Here is a 20,931-nt window from a genome sequence, read left to right as displayed (position 1 = left end):
GTCTTCGGTCTTCGTGCTCGGCATCGTGGGTCAGGCAGTGTGCCGACTGACCTGACCCGTTTATATAGTTATCCCGTGATGATTACAGGTTATGTAGTTATCCCGTGGTTACTGGTTATGTAGTTACCCTGTTGTGTTTGTAGAATAAACGTGTTGCCTACTGAGTTAGTGTATTTATCAGTGAACCCACTACATACACAACGGGCATCGTTAGTCAGGATCGAACCCACGACCTCCTGCATAACAGGCAAGGGGGATAACATTCGTCACTGCGGTGCCCCACGTTCACTGCACGTCAGTAAAAAGCCTCACTTTACAAAACACTTTCAATGGAAGTGTAGCCGGGTATGAGCGCACCTGTAATTAATCACACGTATAAGTGTGCACTCTGCTCATAGCTACGGGTAGGCAGATGTTTTTTTTATTATTTAAGTGAATGCCAACGGTGATCAGCGATTGGACCACGAGTCCCCCACGTCCAAAGCAATTTATATTTGCGCGGACTTCGTGCTGGTGAACTGCACATGTGACATTAGCTCAGGCCCGGAGTAATGTTCTTGTAGGCCCTAGGAACTTCTATTTTGTAGGCCTTCAGTGATAACTTTCTACACTTGGTACTGCTGCTGCCCATGTTAATACCGCCATTGCCACGTCACTCCGCTTGCTTCACGCATACTTCGTCCAGTCGCAGCTGGACAAGATGTCGTTATTGCTGACAGGTTCATTATTTAGTCTGTGTCCTCATTCGAGTTGAGCGCGTTGTGTGCAGCAGATAACCAGATTTAATTTGAAACACTGCGTCTATCCTTGCTATATTAATATATTTATTCCAGATTACAGTTTTTTTATTATACAAACATCACCAAAAAAAATATGGTAATATTTTTTTTCGGAGGCCCTTTACTTTTCTTAGGCAGAGTCTGAACTGCCTTTTAGATATTACGGCCCTGCATGAGCTCCAGTCATATATAACTGTTACACTGATATGACTTGAATGTCAATCGACTAACAGGAAATAGGTAATGTCATACTGTTTGGTTCTTTCGGTAAAGTCACGTAGTTAGAAATAAAATAAAACAAATCACAACGTTTCGATCGCAACACAAGCTTGGATTCCTGCAGCCACTAAAGCTTCAACTCAAGATTTAGGTAGTGTCAATTAACTTTGAATTTAGCTATTAGTGGTAATGAAGATATGAATATTTTTAGACTTTGATATGAACTTTAATTTCAATACATATAACATCATACCTGTCAACACATACGATTTACCAGTGTTATTGTACAGGAATTAAAAAAAATATTTATGATGTAGAAATGTTATGTTCTTTCTTCTAAAAAAAGAATAGAATCTTTAAATGGAGCAGTTTCCGATGGGTACGGCTTTAAACATGAGAAGTTGAATCAAAGTTGTCAACAATTATTTTTTTTTGCGGAATTTTTTTGAGACGCTTTTAGTGTCTGATCGTAGATAAAAGTTGTAAACAAAACTTATCATAATTATTATATTGAAATATTTTGCCTGGCGAAGACAGCTTCATGAACTCGTAAAATAACCTATCAACATCAAAACACAACATGACGTAACATCAATACCAACAACGATCTGACGTAACAATATCAACGTCAACATCAACACTATTCATTCTCACCAACATCGACAATGCCACGACGTGCAAACATGAGTTCGATTCAAAGCCACGGATAGCATGGGTGTTGCATTGATATCTGAACAAGAGATGGCTCCCTCTTCTCCCCTCCATTTAACCACCAACTCGCATTGACCAGCGTGGCGAAGTAAAGTTTTAGCAAATACCCTCCGCATATACAAAATACTACGAGCCCCCATAGAGCATATTCAGAGGCAAACACAACAGCAAAGATACAGATCCCCCGTGTAGCCTCTAACAAACTGTTGGGGCAAGAGCAGTTACTAGCGAGCACCTATGAAGTCAAGCACAAAACACAAAGGGGGAGTTGTATGGCCAAAACCGTGCCCGGCCGCCTTTGTCTCCCCATACTGATATTTTTGCTTCACTGCAGGAACTCATTAAAGGCTGAGTCAAGCTAGGGGAGGCCCAAAACTGGTCAAAATATTAGTCACTGATGCTGGCCGTGAACGGGAATTGAACTTGAGTCGTCGGGTTTGTAGGGCCGCACACTAAACACTAAACTACCACTCCCCGTACATAGGAACACACACACACATTGCTATGTACATAAGCAGCTTGTGTTCGTACATCCATATTGCAGTAAATACACAAAAAGACACAAATCCCCTTATAACCTTGGGGCAAGTGCTCGTAGTGAGTAACGCCTATGAAGGAGATCGGTGGACAACACCGCACTACATACACACGCAAAGTGCTTGCCACAAATGAACCACAATACCTCGCTGATCTCATCAAGAAGCATAAAACATCAAACGAACTCAAGTCAACCTCGCAGTAGCGGACTTTGGATAGCAATCGAACAAAGATGGTCACCGCATCACACGCTTTCAGATGCTATTTAAACTACACGACACCATATACTACACCAATATACACGACACTATACACTACACTGTAGACTACACTTTTGGCTAGCCATCGAATAGTGAGAGGTCACCGCATCGCGCGACTGCAGCCGTCTGGAACGCTCTTCCTTCCGATATCAGGAAGGCACTGGAGCTATGCACTTTTAAATCAAATAGGTTGACGACTCATTGCTTTAGAACTGCTTTCGTCTTTAGTTTGTTGTCCTTCCCCTGCACCACCGATGAGCACGGTTGGCTATGTACGGTGCCAAAGAAGTTCAACACACGTACATAAAACATACATACAACATACATACGGACGCGCAGCTCTCGTTTTGTCTGCGCTCGCGTCTTGCTCCAAGCTGCAGCTCCTTCGCGATAGCCGCTGTGAGCCACGGCGTGCGGTCGAGCCAGATGCGTCACTCAGTCGGTGAGAAATTCCATTTCCTTTCAGGGAAAAATCGCCGTGTTGTTATATACCACAGCCACGAGCAGGGCTGTGTGTGAGCGAGTGTATGTGTGCGTGTGTTTCGGGGTGAGCGGTCGTGCAGTGGTTAGCGTGCTGCGCTACTACCCCGACGACCACAGTTCGATTTCCGTTCACGGCCACCACCCAGTGATGATTTTTTAACCGGTCCTGGGCCTCCCCTAAATCTATTCATCCTTAAATGAATATCTGGTGTGGTGTGTAAACATTGCCACGAGGGTAACAAAGGCGGTCTTCATAAGGTAGCCACGTCGTTTCTAAAAATACATCTACATAGCTCAGTGGGCTTTACCTAGTAAATTGTTTCGTTTAGTACTATACTCTTGGATTCGTTTAGCAATGGTTATGAGCGCAGTGGCTGTCAGAGCTGCACTCTTACCTGGTGAACTAAACCCAGAAGCCACAAGCCACGCGCGCGGGGTCGAACCCAGGTCATGGCCGTGCCTGGTCATGCGTGCACGGAGATGTGTTTGGAGCCACATTTATATCCTGGGAAACATAATAATCGACAAATGTTCTCATTCAAAACATGAGACTATGTTCATAAGTAATAGCAAATGCACTCGCTCGTTGTCTCTTAATTTATACACGGGCCGTCCTCCACTTACGAATAGGTTCCGTTCCTGAGAGCCGTTCGTAAGTGGCACGGTTATTAAGTCGGAACACAACGTACTGCATTTAAATGCACATATGGTCAGTGTTCTACAATGAGTTACGGTTCAACAATAAAAAAGGGAAGCATTGTAAAACTTATGAATAACAAATAAATGTTGTACATTTCCACGTAATAAGTAACATAGAAGATAATAAGTTAAAAATGTTGACCTCCGATTAACACGGTTCGCTACATATGGTGGGAAAAAAGCTGGCTTGCTTGTCGGAAGGAGTGTACCGAGTCCCCGCAATTTACGCACGCACACACACACAGACACACAAACACAACAACAACAACCACCATTCGCCACTAAGTGGCGGTGACGTCACCACGACGCTTATGCCAGGCCATGTGCACCTTGAGGCCACGTGAAGTGTCGAACGCCCGCTGGCAGGAGGTCATGGGACAGACCCAGGTGCCACCGGTCGACTGCCCGAGATGACCGAGATGACTGGCTGATGCACCACCTGTGCCCCCTACTGTGCCAACTTGCTGTGCTTTAGCCACCCGGCGCTCCGCTCGTTGTGAGCGTCGCTCCTCCGCCCTCTGTTGTTGTTGGAGGGCGACTGCCTCCAACTGCCCAGTAGCGTCCTTCACAAGCCTCATCCACAGAGGCCGATCTTGACACCGCTGGTACCAGTCATCGGTAAGTCCACTCAGCTCCACGTCCTCCTGTACCACATCACTCCATCTCATCTCTAGCCCGTGCCGCGCCCATTTAGCCCCCTCGATCCGGCCAAACAAAAGCTGTTTAGGCATGCGGTGGCTGGGCATGCGGGCTACATGACCCAGCCAACGCAGCCTTGCCTGCCGGAGGAGCTCACCGATGGGACTTTGCCCAGATCTTTCAAGGATTTGTGAACTTCTCACACAATCCAGCCTGGTTAAACCCAGGATGGATCGTAGGCAGGCCAGCCTAAATGTTTCCAACCGGCAAAAATGCTGCATTAGGGGGGTCCACGTTTTTCAAGCGTAGAGAAGGGAGGGAATGACTGTGGCCGAGAAGACCTGAAGCTTCGTGCGGAGCGACAGACCAGGTAGCTTCCACACAGCGTTACGCAACCGATGAAAAGATATTGCCGCTCGACTGATTCGGAGTGAGACCTCTGCTGTTAAACTGGAGCCGGTCATGAGCACACTGCCCAAGTATAGGAAACTCTCCACTCTCTCCAATACTGCCCCATCGCCGATTGGGAGTTGTGGGGGTGTAGTGTCCGATGTTACAAAATACCCAGGCAGGTGCTTAGTTTTGGTGGGGCTGATGGTAAGGCCCCACCTCTAAGTGCCACACTCCAGTTTCAGCAGCAGCGTCTCCAACTCCTCTTCTGAATGAGCAGCTATTACCAAATCATCGGCATACATAACGTGCTTGACCAATAGGGAGCCATCCCTTGATCGCACCTGGGCGTCGATCAGCCTCCCATTATATCTGTACCAGATGAAAATTCCCCCGGTACAGCTATTGAAGGATTCACGAACTACGCGGTCAAAATAGATGTTAAATAATGTGGGAGCCAGAGGACATCCCTGTCGCACCCCAAGGTGTACAGGGAAAGGCTCTGACTCCCGGCCACGTAGTTTTACCCGGGCCCGCTCACCATCATGAAGGTCCGTAATGATCGTGAGCAGAGGGTCAGGGACTCAAAGCACGAAAAACAACCCAGAGCCCAGGCCTACTGATGGTATCATGGGCCTTGACCAGGTCAATAAAGCAGAGATGTAGGTCTTGTTGGAATTCCCTACACCTCTGCTGTAGCAGACGGACAGAAAATATGGCATCTGTGCAGGACCGCCCTTTCCTGAAACCACATTGGGGCTCCGCAAGCCTCTCCTCAGCGTGCCTAGCAAGGCGATGTTGAATAATCCTTGCCAGGACCTTTCCCGGCACACTGAGGAGTGAGATGCCTCTGTAGTTGTTACAGTCTGTGCGGTCCCCCTTCTTAAAGAGGGGGACCACCAGGGCATCCTTCCAATCCTGCGGAACCCGTCCAGTGGTCCAGACTGTTATTATGATGTCATATAGGGCAGTCTGTGCACAAACGCCACCCTCCCTGAGCATTTCGCTTGGGAGATCATCTCTGCCCGGTGCCTTTCCTGGTCTCAGACTCTGGATCGCCTTCAGTACTTCCTCAACAGATGGCACCTCAGCCATCCACTCACACGGGGTGACCTCTTCCAATATTTTAGGCACCGCAGCCCTAGCAGGGTTATCCCCACTTTGGGCCATGATGTTTTCCTGGCTGAGGGATTTCCCCTCCCCCAGGACCTCACAGAAATGCTCAGCAAATCTGCAAACCCTGCTCCTGGGGGTCGGAGATTGGATCACCGTTTTTTCCCCTAATGATGGTAATAGGTGTGGCGCTGCAGGGTACTTTTTTGATGGAGTTAAATAGGGATTTGTGATCGCAGGCCACTGAGGCAGACTCCATCTCCTCAGCAACCCACGACCACCACCCATCCTTGCAGCGCCTTACGGCTCTCCGAACCTCCGAGCGAAGGCTGCGGTACACCTCCTCATTCTCTGACGTGGGATGCTGTAACCGATGAGAGTGGGCCTGTCGCTTTTTCTCAAATAACCTGAACACCTCCTCTGTCAGCCAGGGTTTCTGGGGAGGTCTGGACCGCGTACCCAAAGCAGCCATTGCAGCTGCATGAGTCACAGTCCTGTAACTCGCCCATTTACCTTCGACATCAGGAGGAGTGGGGGACGATGCCAACCCCAGCTGCAAGCGATGATGAAATTCTCGCTTGCAACTTTCATCAGCTAACTAAGGCCAGGCCACTTTGGGTTGGAATGCGGTCCTGGGTGTACACCCACCACTGGAGTGGAAGAATGGCAGGCGCATCTTACAGATGACCAGTCGATGATCAGAGGGCAGATCAGCTCCACGGTAAGTCCTGGTGTCAAGGACATGGGCTCGCATCCGCTGGTCCGTCACTATGTAGTCCAGCAGATGTTCTTGCTTGGACACGGCATGCATCCATGATGTTGTGTGGATGCGCCGATGCCGGAAGAGCGTGTTGGTAATTACAAGCCCATGGGCTGCACAAAAATCTAGCAGCCTCCTACCGTTGTTATTGAGTTGATCTGGCCCATGCCTACCAATCACTCCAGACCAGGTGCCAGCATCATGACCAACTCGGGCATTGAAATCACCCAACAAGATGACTCTGTCCCGAGTGGCCACTTTAGCCAGCACCTGTGACAGGAGGTCATAGAAGGCATCTGACTCATCGGCTTTGCCTGCATCCCTCCACGGATGTTCGTCTTCGGTGGGGGCATAAGTAACCACGACCACCACTTCTCGCCTCCGGTTGATGGGAAGGCGATCCCAAAGTATCCTGGGGCTTACAGCTTCCCACACCTCACCGCCACACTCCCACGCCCCCTTCATTCTTTTGTTCAGAAGAAGAGCCACACCCTGTTGTTTGGCAGTCTCCTGCCCCGAGTGGAGGACTGTCCACCCCTCATGGTGGCAGGAGCCAGAACCGGTCCACCGGACTTCCTAAATGCCACAGAGATCCAGGCGGTACCGGTCCAGCTCCCGAGAAAGGAGTGGCAGCCTCTCCTCCGCAGTGAGCGTTCGAACATTCCACGTGGCCATCCGCAGTGGTTTTTCGTTGTTTCTGGAGGAGCCCCGAGGGTGAAGATTCAATCTCCTGGCTCCGCCAATTGGGGTTTGGCCAGGAGATGTCATAGAAGCCTGTCCCCCCGGGGCCTCCGGCACAAGCTTATTTGTTACATGTGTAATGCGGTTGTAAACGGCCCTTCTGAGGCGCCGTCAGGGGGGGAGGAGTTAGGTCACGTGGGGGGCAGAGGGGTTGAGTATAGAAGGAGGGGAACCGGAAGAGCAAGGGGAGTGACGGGGAACCAGGAACAGAGGAAGGCCACGAAGGGCGAAGCGGGGTGTGGCGAGATCGCCACGAACACGGGGGGAGCGAGGATCGGCACCGTTGGCCAGCGGTGACCGACCCGAAGCAGCGAGGAGGCTGCAGTCAGCAGCGGGGCTGCACAGAGAGGGTGGGCAGCGGGTCTGCATACAGTGACAGCCAGAGGGTCTGCACATAGGGGTAGCAGCGGGAGTCTGCATAGGGGTAGCAGCGAGTCTGCAGGGAGGAGGTTACAGTAGATGAAGCAGAGAGTCAGAGGGGAGAGGAAGCTATAATAGCAGTGAATAGCCGGGGGCTACAAATACAGGAGTTATAACAGAGTGCCGTGTGGGTAAAGACGTGAACCTGAATAAAGACACGAAGACAGAGAGAAGTGTTCGAGTCCTTTTATTACACTGGAGTCAGAAGTGAAACGGCATGGCGAAACAACTGAGGAAGAAGAATATCCCATCTCCGGCGTCGGCTTCATCATCGGACGACGACGATCTTCCTCCTGAGGTCGGCTTCACTTCGGCGGAGGGAGAGATCCGTGAGGGCCCGGGTGTGGAGGAGGTTGCCGCTGCGTCCGACCCATCTGCGTTGAAGGACGAAGATTTAAGATGGACCCGGATGGCGGAGCAACTGGCGACCCTAAAAACCGTCATCACGGAGTTGTGTGACCTTGTCACGCCAAGGGCGGCGTTGGAAGGTGATGGTGGTGATCGGCAGGAGCCCGGGTCGTCTTCGATGGCGCCGCCATCGGCCACGCGGCGTGAAGACGCCATCTTGGGCGTGGCGCACCACGGAAGGCGGGAAGCCGCCATTTTGGGGCCGCCACGAGGATCGTCCGCCATCTTGGCGACACCGCGTTGCGACGCCTTGCTGAACTTGACGCCGGAAGAGTCGGTGACGGACGGAAGCAGGCCAAGGAGCCGCAGTCGTCACCTTACAACTGTTAAGGAGTTCTCCATCGGGGGCGATTGGAGTGCGTTCGCTTGTCGATTTTTGGCGGCGGTACGAACGGCAAGGTGGACGGACGCCGAGGCGCTGGAGGTGCTTCCGACTCTCCTTGACGATGAGTCTGTTCGTTTTTTTCGCTCTATAAAAGCTGCGAAGAAGAAAACATTGCGTGGAGTGTTCGACGAAATGGCGGACGCGTACGAGCCACCGGATGACGCCCATCGCCGCTTCGTGCAGCGGCAACGCGCACCGGAGGAGTCGCCTGTAGCGTACAGGGGCGCCGTGCTGGAACTCGCGATGGCCGCTTACCCGGAGACGGAGCCTGACCTGCTGGAACCTCTCATCTTGGGGAAGATGTTGGAGTTATCCCGGGATCTGGGCATTCCTATGCCGGCGTGCGGTCACGAGAAACTCACGTCCCGGACCGCGGCCAAGTGTTTGGACGCCCAGTTCAATCTCCGCCGCTGGAAACAAGTCACGGCGTGGACGGGCGGTCCTGTCGTCGATGGGGGGGCCGTAGGGTGGGACCCTACAAAGGCCGTGTACGTGCCGGATGCGACCGGCCCAAAGGAGCTGTCGGCCGCCTCCACTCCGTGGCCGGCTCGAAGCGGGCCGGGGCTGCGGGCTCCGCCGCCGGCGCGGCCACGTCGGGACGGGGTGCCTGCTGCGCGCCGACCCGACGTCGACTGTTTCCGCTGCGGCCGTCGGGGCCACTATGCCAGGGACTGCTGGGCCCGGGTTCCGGGGCCGCCCCAGCAGGAGGCCTCGATCGCGGACGTCCCAAAGAAAGACCCTCCGGCACAGGCAAGTCGGTGCGCACCAGACACCCGGCAAGGCCTGACACCTCATTCATCGCCGTTGTTGTGCGACGCGGATGTTCTAAAATATGGGAGGCCAGTATCTGCGCCTTGTCGCTCGATAACGCAGTGGCGTAAGTTGGCTCGGCGGGTTGTCGCGGCCGCTACAGGTTCGTCCACTGTACCGGGGTCGATCCAAGGGGTGGACGTGCGTATTTTGGTGGATTCCGGGGCGTCCGCGACCATTATTTCGGATGTCATATTCCATCTTTTGAACATCCCACCGGGGGCCGTGAGGCCGGCTTACGCTTCCTGCATCGCTGCGAACGGGGGTAGTATGGGCATCGTGGGACAGGTGGACGCTAATATTTCTATCGGGGGGGTCTCGGCCTCGGGCGTTGTGTTAATTTCGAGGTCCCTGGCGGTCCCTTGCTTGTTGGGCACGGATTTTTTGGCTAAGATGCCCATTCTAATTAGAATCAATGAAAATTGCATTGAACTACCAGGGGGCCGCAAATTGGCGTTTTTACAGTCCACCTGGGGGCGACCGGCTCCGGTTGCCCAGGTGCAGGCGTTATCGGAAGTTTCAGTTGATATTCCACCTGGCTCGCAGATGCTCATTCCCCTACGATACCGGAAGCCGGTTCCGGGTCGGCAGGGTGCTTGTGGAATTTTGCTGTCGCCGTCCGCCGCTGTTACGGGCGGATTGGCACTGGTGGGGGCGCAAACCATTGTCCGTCCGGATCAACGCCCGTTTTTGCAGGTGTTAAATGCGAGTTCTGAAAGCGTGTGTGTGCCGGCTGGTACCGTTGTGGCACACGCCACTACGGCGTTTACGGCTCAGAGTGACATTCCGGACGGGGGGCTGGTGGGTGGTGTTTCACACGACGGAGGGGTGGACGATCGTTGGATCGCCGAACTATGTGCGGAAAATTCGGCCCTTTCCGCTGAGCAGCGTTGTGCGATTCATAAATTATTAGCGAGCTATTCCGATGTGTTTAGCTCGGACGATTTGGACTTGGGACGCACCTTGCTGCTCTCTCATCACATCGAAACGGGGGACGCGGCCCCTATCCGCTTGAACTCGCGTCGGATGAGTCCGGCTGAGCGTGAGCACGTGCGAGGGGCAGTGGAAGACATGTTGAAAGCGGATATTATATCTCCGTCTAATAGCCCGTGGGGCGCGCCTGTCGTGTTGGTTAAAAAGAAAGATGGTAAATTACGATTTTGTGTGGATTTTCGGAAGTTGAATAAAGTGTCGGTGGCAGATGCGTATCCCCTGCCGCGTATGGACGATTCTCTCGACGCCTTGTCAGGGGCTAAGTTTTTTTCAACGCTAGATCTCTCTTCGGGCTTCTGGCAGCTTCCCCTTGACGAGCCCTCGCGGGAAAAGACAGCGTTCCGTACGCCGCAGGGGTTGTTCCAATTTAACTGTCTGCCGATGGGGTTGAATGCAGCCCCTGCCACCTTTCAGAGATTGATGGAGTTGGTATTGACGGGGTTGCAGTGGGAGACATGTCTCATTTATTTAGATGATATTATTGTCTTCAGCCGCACATTTGATGAGCATTTATTGCGGTTGGAGGCCGTTTTTGCCAGAATGCGTTCTGCTAATTTGAAATTCAAGCCTAAGAAATGTCATCTACTGCAACGTTCCGTTCGATACTTGGGACATATTGTTAGTGCGGACGGGGTGGCCACGGATCCAGAGAAAACTGCGTGTGTCCGGGATTGGGCAACCCCCGCCACGGTGGGTGATGTGCGTCGGTTTTTGGGGTTCGCCTCATATTACCGGAGGTTTGTTCCGAATTTCGCTACTATCGCCAGGCCTTTGCATCTCCTTACTGGGAAGGGGCACAAATTTGTGTGGGGACCGCCGGAGGAGGCGGCGTTTCGGAGCCTGCGCGATCTACTGGCTACTGCGCCGACGTTGGATTATCCGGACTTTGAACATCCCTTCATTCTGGATACTGATGCGAGTGACACCGGGATTGGGGCGGTGTTGTCCCAGTCAAAAGGTGGTGTTGAGCGTGTGGTGGCGTACGGGAGTCGGGTTTTGTCTCCCGCGGAAACTCGTTACTGCGTCACTCGCAGGGAACTTTTGGCTATTGTGTATTTTCTCCGCCAATTTCGACCGTATCTGTACGGTCGGTCGTTTATTGTCCGAACGGACCATGCGGCCTTGCAGTACGCTCTTAAGATGGACCAGCCATCCGGACAATTGGCGAGATGGCTGGACACGTTGCAAGAATTCTCCTTCCAAATTCACCATCGGAAGGGTGTGCGTCACGCTAACGCGGACGCACTGTCCAGGTTGCCGCAACAATCCCCTTGTGCGTGTGCGTCGGGGACGCATAGGTGTGGACCGGCTCAGCCCCCCCCTCAGCCTGTCGCGCGGGCAGTGGATGTTCTCGAACCTCCGATTACACCGGGACCGGTTGAAGGGGGACCGGCTGACGGGATTTTGCGTCTTCCAAGGTCTGTGTGGATTCGGGAGCAAATGTTGGACGATTCTTTGGTGTCGTTACGGAAACGAACGGAGAGGGCGGGTAAGGAAGTCGGTGCGGGTGGTAATTCGGAAACTTCTCTCCGAGATGGGTTACTGATGTGGAGGGAAGGGATACAGGAACACTGGCGTCTCGTTGTGCCCGCGTCATTGCGCTATGAGCTGATTAGATCTTTGCACTGTGACACACTTTTACACCTGGGGGTGCAGAAAACCCTATTGACGCTGCAACGAGACTATTATTGGCACGGCATGACGACGGATGTCGTCGGTCACGTTCGCGCGTGTCCCGATTGTGCCCGCCGTAAGCCGCCTAAACATCCATATGTTCCGCCGATACATTCGATTAAAGTATCTCGGGTTAATGAGCTGGTGGCGTTAGATATTTTGGGACCCTTTCCGCCATCAGCTAAAGGGAATAAGTATTTACTGGTGGGGGTGGAGTACCTCTCTCGCTGGCCGATGGCCTGGCCCTTGCCTGACCAGTCAGCGGCGTCTATCACTGACGCCTTTCTATTTGGGTATGTAATGGACAAAGGGGCTCCGGAGAGGCTCCTTACGGATCAGGGACGTAACTTTTCGTCTAAATTGTTGGGGGAGGTGTGTGCGGCTCTTGGAACTAAAAAGATACGGACGTCCCCCTACCACCCGCAAACGGATGGTATGGTGGAACGGTTGAATCGGACTCTGTCCGCCATGCTGTGCCATACAGTCGGGGAAAACCAATCTGATTGGGATTTGCATATCCCTGGGGTGCTTTCGGCGTATCGCATGACGCCGCACGCGGCTACTGGATACTCGCCGTTTTTCCTTATGTACGGCCGTGAGAACGTGCCGCCGATTCATGACCAGTTGGGAACCGGTGCGAGGGGGCCTGTTAAGCCTCTTCCTGAGTATATTAAGGACAACGTTCGGCGTGTCGCTGAGGCGAGGAAAAATGCCCGCATGGCTACTGCCAAGGCTCAGGCCAGGAATGAGCGGTGTGCCCGACGTTCAAAGGGGGAGTGTCCCTGGAAAAAGGGGGACCTGGCCTGGCTTCATTGCCCACAGGTGCGGCCAGGTACATCTCCTAAATTACATCGACCTTGGCAGGGTCCGGTCCGCCTCATTGAGGTTCCCAACCCACAGTCGGCGCGTGTTCAGGTTGGTGCACGGCGTTGGTTCGTGCACACGTCCCGGTTGAAGCCATACATTGCCCCACGGCCGGATGCGTCATCTCCCGAAGTTGCCTTGCCGGGGTCTGTTGCTGCCGACTCGACCTTGCCTGTGTCTGCTGACCTTGCGAGAGCGCCTGTCGTACCCTTCACAGACAATCCGGCCGTGACAGCGCAGGGAGGAGGACCTTCCGCTTGTGGGACGCCGACCGGAGCCGCAGAACCCACGGGACCTGCAGCTCTTCCTATCCCTCCGCGGACGCGAGTACGGGATGTTTCTGGACGCGAGCGGGACAGTGGCGGGCCTCCAATGGCGACGGAAGAACTTGCGCCCGTCGCCCCTAAAACCCTTCCACGTTCCCGCTCGGCGGGTGGGCCGCCGACCGTCCGGGACGGCCCGGCTACCCGTACTCGCTCGAAATCCCTCACGTTTCGTTAGATTGTGTTGTGTTGTGTTATTGTTATAATGTTCTTCAATGCTTCGTGTCTTTTTGCGTGTTGGCCCTTTACACCCGCATTGCTTTTCAGGTTGCAATTCAGCCGAGGTCGGCTGGATTTTCTTTAGGGGGGAGGGTGATGTAATGCGGTTGTAAACGGCCCTTCTGAGGCGCCGTCAGGGGGGGAGGAGTTAGGTCACGTGGGGGGCAGAGGGGTTGAGTATAGAAGGAGGGGAACCGGAAGAGCAAGGGGAGTGACGGGGAACCAGGAACAGAGGAAGGCCACGAAGGGCGAAGCGGGGTGTGGCGAGATCGCCACGAACACGGGGGGAGCGAGGATCGGCACCGTTGGCCAGCGGTGACCGACCCGAAGCAGCGAGGAGGCTGCAGTCAGCAGCGGGGCTGCACAGAGAGGGTGGGCAGCGGGTCTGCATACAGTGACAGCCAGAGGGTCTGCACATAGGGGTAGCAGCGGGAGTCTGCATAGGGGTAGCAGCGAGTCTGCAGGGAGGAGGTTACAGTAGATGAAGCAGAGAGTCAGAGGGGAGAGGAAGCTATAATAGCAGTGAATAGCCGGGGGCTACAAATACAGGAGTTATAACAGAGTGCCGTGTGGGTAAAGACGTGAACCTGAATAAAGACACGAAGACAGAGAGAAGTGTTCGAGTCCTTTTATTACACATGTTTATGTTTATATCGTAGTCTCGTGGTAATTAATTGAAGGTGGAGGGGTTACAGTCACACACACAGACACACACAGACAACAACAACAACCGCCATTCGCCACTAAGTGGCAGTGACGTCACCACGACGCTTGTGCCAGGCCATGTGCACCTTGAGGCCACGTGAAGTGTCAAACGCCCGCTGGCAGGAGGTCACGGGGCAGACCCAGGTGCCACGGGTCGACTGACTGAGATGACCGTGATGACTGGCTGATGCACCACCTGTGCCCCCTACTGTGTCAACTTGCTGTGCTTTAGCCACCCCATGCTCCGCTCGTTTGTTGTGAGCGTCGCTCCTCTGCCCTCCATTGTTGCTGGAGGGCGACTGCCTCCAACTGCCCAGTAGCGTCTCTCGCTATCTCCCGCTGTCTCTCGCTATCACTGTCACTCTCCGTCTCTCTCCATCTCTCCGTGTCTCTCATTGTCACTGTCCCTCTTTGTCTCCCCTTGTCTCTCCTTGCCTCTGTCTCACTCTGTCTCTCCTGTCTCTCCTTGTCTCTGTCTCACTCTGTCTCTCCTTGTCTCACCCTGCTCTGTCTCACTCTGCTCTGTCTCTCACTTCCATGGTTCCTAGTTTCTACTGCTAGCCTGTTCTATCTCTCATGTCTTCTCTACGCACACACACAGACACACACAGAACGACAACGATCCCCCGTATAGCCTTACAGACTGTTGGGGCAGGTGCTGTTAGCGAGCAGCACTGTATACAGACACACACCGATATACAAAGACACACACAAAGCGACAAATATTACCCGTGTAGCCTGTGAGAGACTGTTGGGGGAAGTGCTGTTAGCGAGCAGCACCTATGAAGGCCGGCACTGCGCACGAGTGGGTAGGCGGCCATCACCACACCCGGGGGCGCCTTTGACTCCCCAGTGGCGATGTTTACACACCGCAGCAGGTACACATTTTAGGCTGAGTCGACCTAAGGCATGCCCAGATACCCATTCAGATTGTCCGTGGTGTTGGTCGTGACGGGGAATGTTGTGAGATGACTTTCCAACACAAGGGTGTATTGAAGCAGAAATGCGCTTACATTGTTTGTTCACATGCCAATTATATTTATTTGCTATGCCGGGTGGAGGGGTGTGTACGACACACATTTTACTTACGCGGTCTGATCCAAAATATCAACTTTGAATCAAGATTTTGGTCATGGCAGCCCACACCTTGACTCATATCAACATTCATAATTAGACTTTAACTCCTCGCTCACAGACTGAGTCAGCTGGGCCCCGCAGTGGCAAGATTTTAACTATATCTCCTGCTATGCAGTAGGACGTGGGTTCGATTCCGACCCTGACTTCACAGTGGCTAGGATATGGTATATACCCTGCCTGGTATACAGGTCGTGGGTTCGATCCCGATCCCTTCCCTGACGCCTGTATATTTGGAGTTTGCGTGTCTCTCTCATAGTGGTCACGTGAAATTTTCTCTGGGGCCTCCTGTTTATTCCTCCACATTTAGAAAAATGCGTTTAGAGTATTTGGCTGTGATATATTTCCACATGATACGCCACTTTGTTGAGCCATCATTTGTGGCCAGGTCGCTTCTGAAAAAGAGCTGTATAGCTCAGTGGGCCTTACCTGGTAAATTTAAAAGTCTGACTTTAGATTACAGCCACCTACCTTCTCTGTGTGTCTCGGTGGGACACTGAGCCAGCCAGCAGCCCATGTGATCAAAGCGGACACATTGTGGTCAACAACTCGCAAGGGGCATTTAAGAGTTTGTTAGCTCAAATGACACGATGATGATTATCATCAATGGGTAACCTTTGTTAATCCACTACTCGGATAATGAAGGCCCTCCACAACCCATTGACAGCTTCTCAAACGACATGGTACAGAGTATCACATTCAATCAGTAGCGCGCTCGTTGAAATGTTACCTTTGTAGAGAGGCGGATTTTCTACCAGAGTGGTTCAATCTGTAGGCAAGGAAGTGGGTCACCGCACTGGGGAGCCTACTAAAGGCTGCATGGAAGCGATAAGGTGGCTTTAAAAATAAAAATCTTAGTCCAGGCTTCCACTGAAAACCGCGAGCTCACGAATAAAGCGGAGTGGTCTGTGGCTCACTGTACACCTTCAGATCGCTAGGAGACGTTAGGACTGCCTGCTGCTTTACTCTATGAGATGTTATTTAATTATTATATAACTTTTGTAAAAAAAGAAACATTACGTTTATGTATAAACAGCAATCCCTCGCGAACCCGCGGGGAGTTTAGTTCCTGGAAAAGAACGTAGTAGGCAAAACCGCGGTTGGTAAGTACAGGGGGCTTAATCCTGGCCCAAATGTAAAGAACTATTATAATTATGTAGATTTTTCTGGCAGAAAAGATGTTGGTGTTCCACATGTTAACATCAGAGGGCTTGTGATTAAACTTATTCAACTAAAACTAGAAGTGGCAAATCTGGACCCGGACATTTTTAGCCTAACAGAAACATTTCTCACTCCTGCCATAAATGACTTGCAGATTACGATTGACAACTGTAACTTTTTCAGCTTGACCGAGGGTCTAAAGGAGGTGGAATTGCCATCTATGTTCGTAATACTATTGCATGTTCACCAGCTCATTCCTTGTTTAAAAAATGTTGCTTTGAAGGTCTGGCTCTCAGAATAACTTTCCCAAATAATCAACAGATATTGGTAGTGTGCTGCTATAGACCGGATAGTGGGAAGGATGTGGAAGCTGCGTCTGCACTGAGAGAGCTTCTTGGGGGCCTCCCTAAAGGGGAAATAGTTTTAGTGAGTGATCTAAATTGGAATTGGCTAAACCTGCCGGCCGTGGCCACAAATTTTGCAGATGAATTTAACCTATTTCAATTAATAAATGTCCCCACAAGACCAAACTTAAAAAATCCGGGACAGTCATCTTTGCTTGACGTCCTATTGACAAATGACCCTCACAATTTTGCACTGACTGGTGTTCTGGGTAATAACCTTAGTGATCACTCCTTCATAGTTGGGGTGAGATCATCAGCCAGGCCCAAAGCCCCCCCGAAATTAGTTGAGAAGCACTCCATGAGACACTTCAGGCATTTACTAATGATGGGCTTCACTCGGATATTGACAAGGTCTGTGATATCCCCAACCTGACTACGGCTTGGGAGACCTTCAGGTACACGTTTCTCCAAATTCTTAACAAACATGCTTCGTTGGTTAGATTTAAAACCAAAGGCAACCGCCCACCATGGTTTGATCCTTTGATTACTAAGCTCATGAAAACTAGGGACAAGGCTTGGGCATGTGCTAAGAAAGTAATTTGGTCAATGACTGGCTAGAATACAGAATTTTAAGGAATAGATGCGTAAAAAAAACAAGGTATGCAAAAAATGCTTAATTATCCTCCACTCTCCTGGAATCACATAGAAATGCCAGGATCTTCTGGAAAACAATCAAATGTATTGAAAAGGCATCCAAAACAGATAATCTGCCCATTGAGCTTAACTGAAATGGGGAATATTTTTCAGAGCCACAATAAATAGTTGACAATTTTAACCTTCATTTTTTTTAAGCTGGTGACCTTTTTATGATGTATTGAGAGTCACCCCTGCGCATGCAAATTCCTACACCCCTGTTCAAACATTAAACGAATTAAGTTTCCAGCCAATCCACGAAAGTAATGTTTTGAAACAACTGTCCTACCTCAAAGGGGGTCCTCCTCTACCAGAGCAGATAGTATTCCCGTCTTTGCTCTGCTAACTGTTGGTTACTTAATATACAAACCTATAGCCCATATTTTCCACCTGTCCATCAAATAAGCATCAGTACCTCTAGAATGGAAACATTCATATGTTCGTCCACTTCACAAAGGGGGCCCTAAAGATGATCCAAATAACTACCGACCTATCTCACTTTTGTCCCCGTTGATGCATTTTTAAAAAAAAATTATTGAACTACCAAATTAGCAGTTTCCTGTCCGACAACAATCTATTACATCGAAAACAATCTGGGTTCCGAAAAAAATACAGCACTACATCTGCTGCATTAGACTATCTGAATAACATTTACATTAGCCCTGATAATAAGCAGTGCTGCGCCAGTCTTTTTTTTTACTTGTCCAAAGCCTTTGATACAGTCTATGGGCAGTGTTAGTCTATGGTTAGTGTTAGTCTATGGGGAATGTTAGTCTATGTTTAGTGTTAGTCTATGGGTAGTGTTAGTCTATGGGTAGTGTTGAGTCTATAGGTAGTTCGGAAGCTTTAGAGACCGGCTCACGGAAGCGGATACCACAGAGCCACCTCGCATATCCCTTTGAGTGACATCTGTTACTACAAAATAAACTATCTTTTTATTCTAGATTTGAAGCTTTCGTGACTGCAATGATTCATATTCTTAGGTTTTTTCGGTAAAGTCACGTAGGTAAAAAATAAAAATAAAAATTAATAAAAGTAAAATAAAAATAAAATAAAAATCACGACGTTTCAGAGGCAACACAAGCTTCCGTCTTCAGGTGGAATCGTCACAGCACGATTGCTGTTTCAAGTAAGAGAAATTCCAAGAAAACAGTCCTTGTATATATACTGGTTGAGGGTGGGAGGAGCCAAGGTAGGCCCCTGGATATTATTATTGTGAGGTTCGGTGCGGCTGAAGCACGCTGCTAGGAATGAGCCTTTATTGTGTAGACTGTCTACACAACAAAGGCTCATTCCTAGCAGCGTTTTCTTGGAATTTTTCTTACTTGAAACAGCAATCGTGCTGCGACGGTTCCACCTGAAGACGGAAGCTTGTGTTGCCTCCGAAACGTCGTGATTTTTATCTTATTTTAATTTTACTTTTATTAATTTTAATTAAACATTTTTACCTATGTGACTTTACCAAAAAAACCTAAGAATATCTTTTTTATTTTACCAGGTAAGGCCCCACTGAGCTATATCGCTATTTTTTAGAAGCGATCTGGCTATCACAAATGATAGCTCAACAAGGTGGCTTATCGTTACGTGGACATTTCTAAAAGTAGCCAAATATACTCTGAACGCGTGACGTTGATCCTGAATGTGGAGGAAAAAACCGGAGGAGACTGGAGGAAAAAAACCCCTCGACCACGGAGAGAGACACGAGAGAGAAAATATACAGCAGCAGGCGTCAAGGTTGGGATCGAACCCACGACTTCTTGTACACCAGGCGAGGTAGTTAGCATCTCCTAGCCACCGTGGATGTCTCCACATGCTCTGGGCATAGGCCGGTAATGTTATATACTTGGTTCTTTCGGTAAAGTCACGTAGATAGGGGAAGACTGCTTGTGTTGTGATCGAAAGGTCGTGGGTTTTTTGTTTTTATTATTTTCAAATTATTTTTCTCTTTGTAATAAAGGACTCTTCCACTGTGTCTGTCTCCGTTGTCCTTTATTTGGGTTCTTACAACTTTGCCCCACACGGCCCTCGCTCAGAGCCTTCCGCTTGGCAGCTTAACAGCTGCCGTCGCTCACGTAGCCTTTTCTCCCCGCTCCCGATGCAGCTCCTCTGCTGGCTTCCCTCTTAGCCTCTCTGCCTTTGTGCAGTCTCTCAGCTGCTCTCGCTGCAGCCCCACCGCTGCTCTCCGTTCCCCCGTGCCCGGACACCGCTGGCCAACGGTGCCGAGTCCCATCCTGTGGCGATCGCGCCACTCTCCACCCTCTGCCCTGCGTGGCCTCCTCCTGTCTTTATTCTTACACTCTCCTCCCGTCTCTTCCGGTTACCGCCCTTAAGAGCTTACCCCTCTCCCCCACGTGACCTAACCCCTCCCTCCGTGACGTCATATCCGCGAGGCCGTTTACGCCCGCATTACATCTTTATAGTTTTTATTTTTATTCTGGGTTTTTTTGGTTTTTATTATTTTCAATTTATTTTTATTATTTTTCATTATATTTTATTTTATTACTTTTTTTACGTGACTTTGCCGAAAAAATCAAGAAAATAAATTGCTGCAGCCACGAAAGTTTTAAGCCTCTAATGTTCATTGCGTAACAGCCGCATCCATGGTTTTGAATTCTCAGAGATGGGATTTAGCCCCACTTAGTGCAGAATAATATTTAATGTGATCTGGATTCTTAAGTTTTATTCACCATAGTTTTTATATGTTATTCATTATATCTTTATTATTGTCTTATTATTAAAATACCTCAGTTTCGATTGCAATGTCACCTGTGCGGGGTACAATATATGAGCTGCGGTGTAAAGGGGGAAATGTTCACGTCTGAATGCTATTCAAGATAGGCTGGACATTTTCTATAAATGAATGAACAAGAAAAACACAAAAATCCCCTTTACAGTACTTGCCTAAGTTTACCTTTAAAATTAGTTCCACGAAAGCTAATTGTGAACCAAAAAAGTGTGAATAGAATTCCCTTATTAGTTGCAAAATAAGCAAAAATCAGCTGTTTCCACTGGCTAACCAGAAAACCATAATGTAAACAAAGCCAGTCGCGAGGTCTATACCGCTCATAAATGGGCGTCGCTGATTTGATGAGGGCAATGGCTCAGCCCCACTTCATGAGCCCTCAAATTGGCCGAAATTGGCGCCCCGTATGCTTTAACGTTCGTCGACACCATGGATGGGTCCTATGGGAGGCGAAATGTTAACTGAAAAACCGTTAACCCGATGGTCACTGTTAACAGAACGTGAAGCGAAGGACTACACCGTATAGGCTTCAACGACCCTGTAGGGAGAAGTGCTGTTAGTGAACACCAGGGGCTACTGGAACGACCTTTGCCAACAGGGTGGGGGTCTGTGCAAGATACACGACTGTGGGGCCCAACCTTTCTTTCTCCCGAATCACTTTTACTGTAATTACTACGGATGTTTTTTTTTTAAATTCCCGTATACAGACATATTAGTTGAACCG

The sequence above is a fragment of the Lethenteron reissneri genome, unplaced genomic scaffold (assembly GCF_015708825.2).
Source record: "Lethenteron reissneri isolate LAM-NWPU_2019-01 unplaced genomic scaffold, ASM1570882v1 scaffold_1845, whole genome shotgun sequence".
In the NCBI taxonomy this organism is placed as follows: domain Eukaryota; kingdom Metazoa; phylum Chordata; class Hyperoartia; order Petromyzontiformes; family Petromyzontidae; genus Lethenteron; species Lethenteron reissneri.
Note: the sequence above shows the minus strand (reverse complement) of the source record.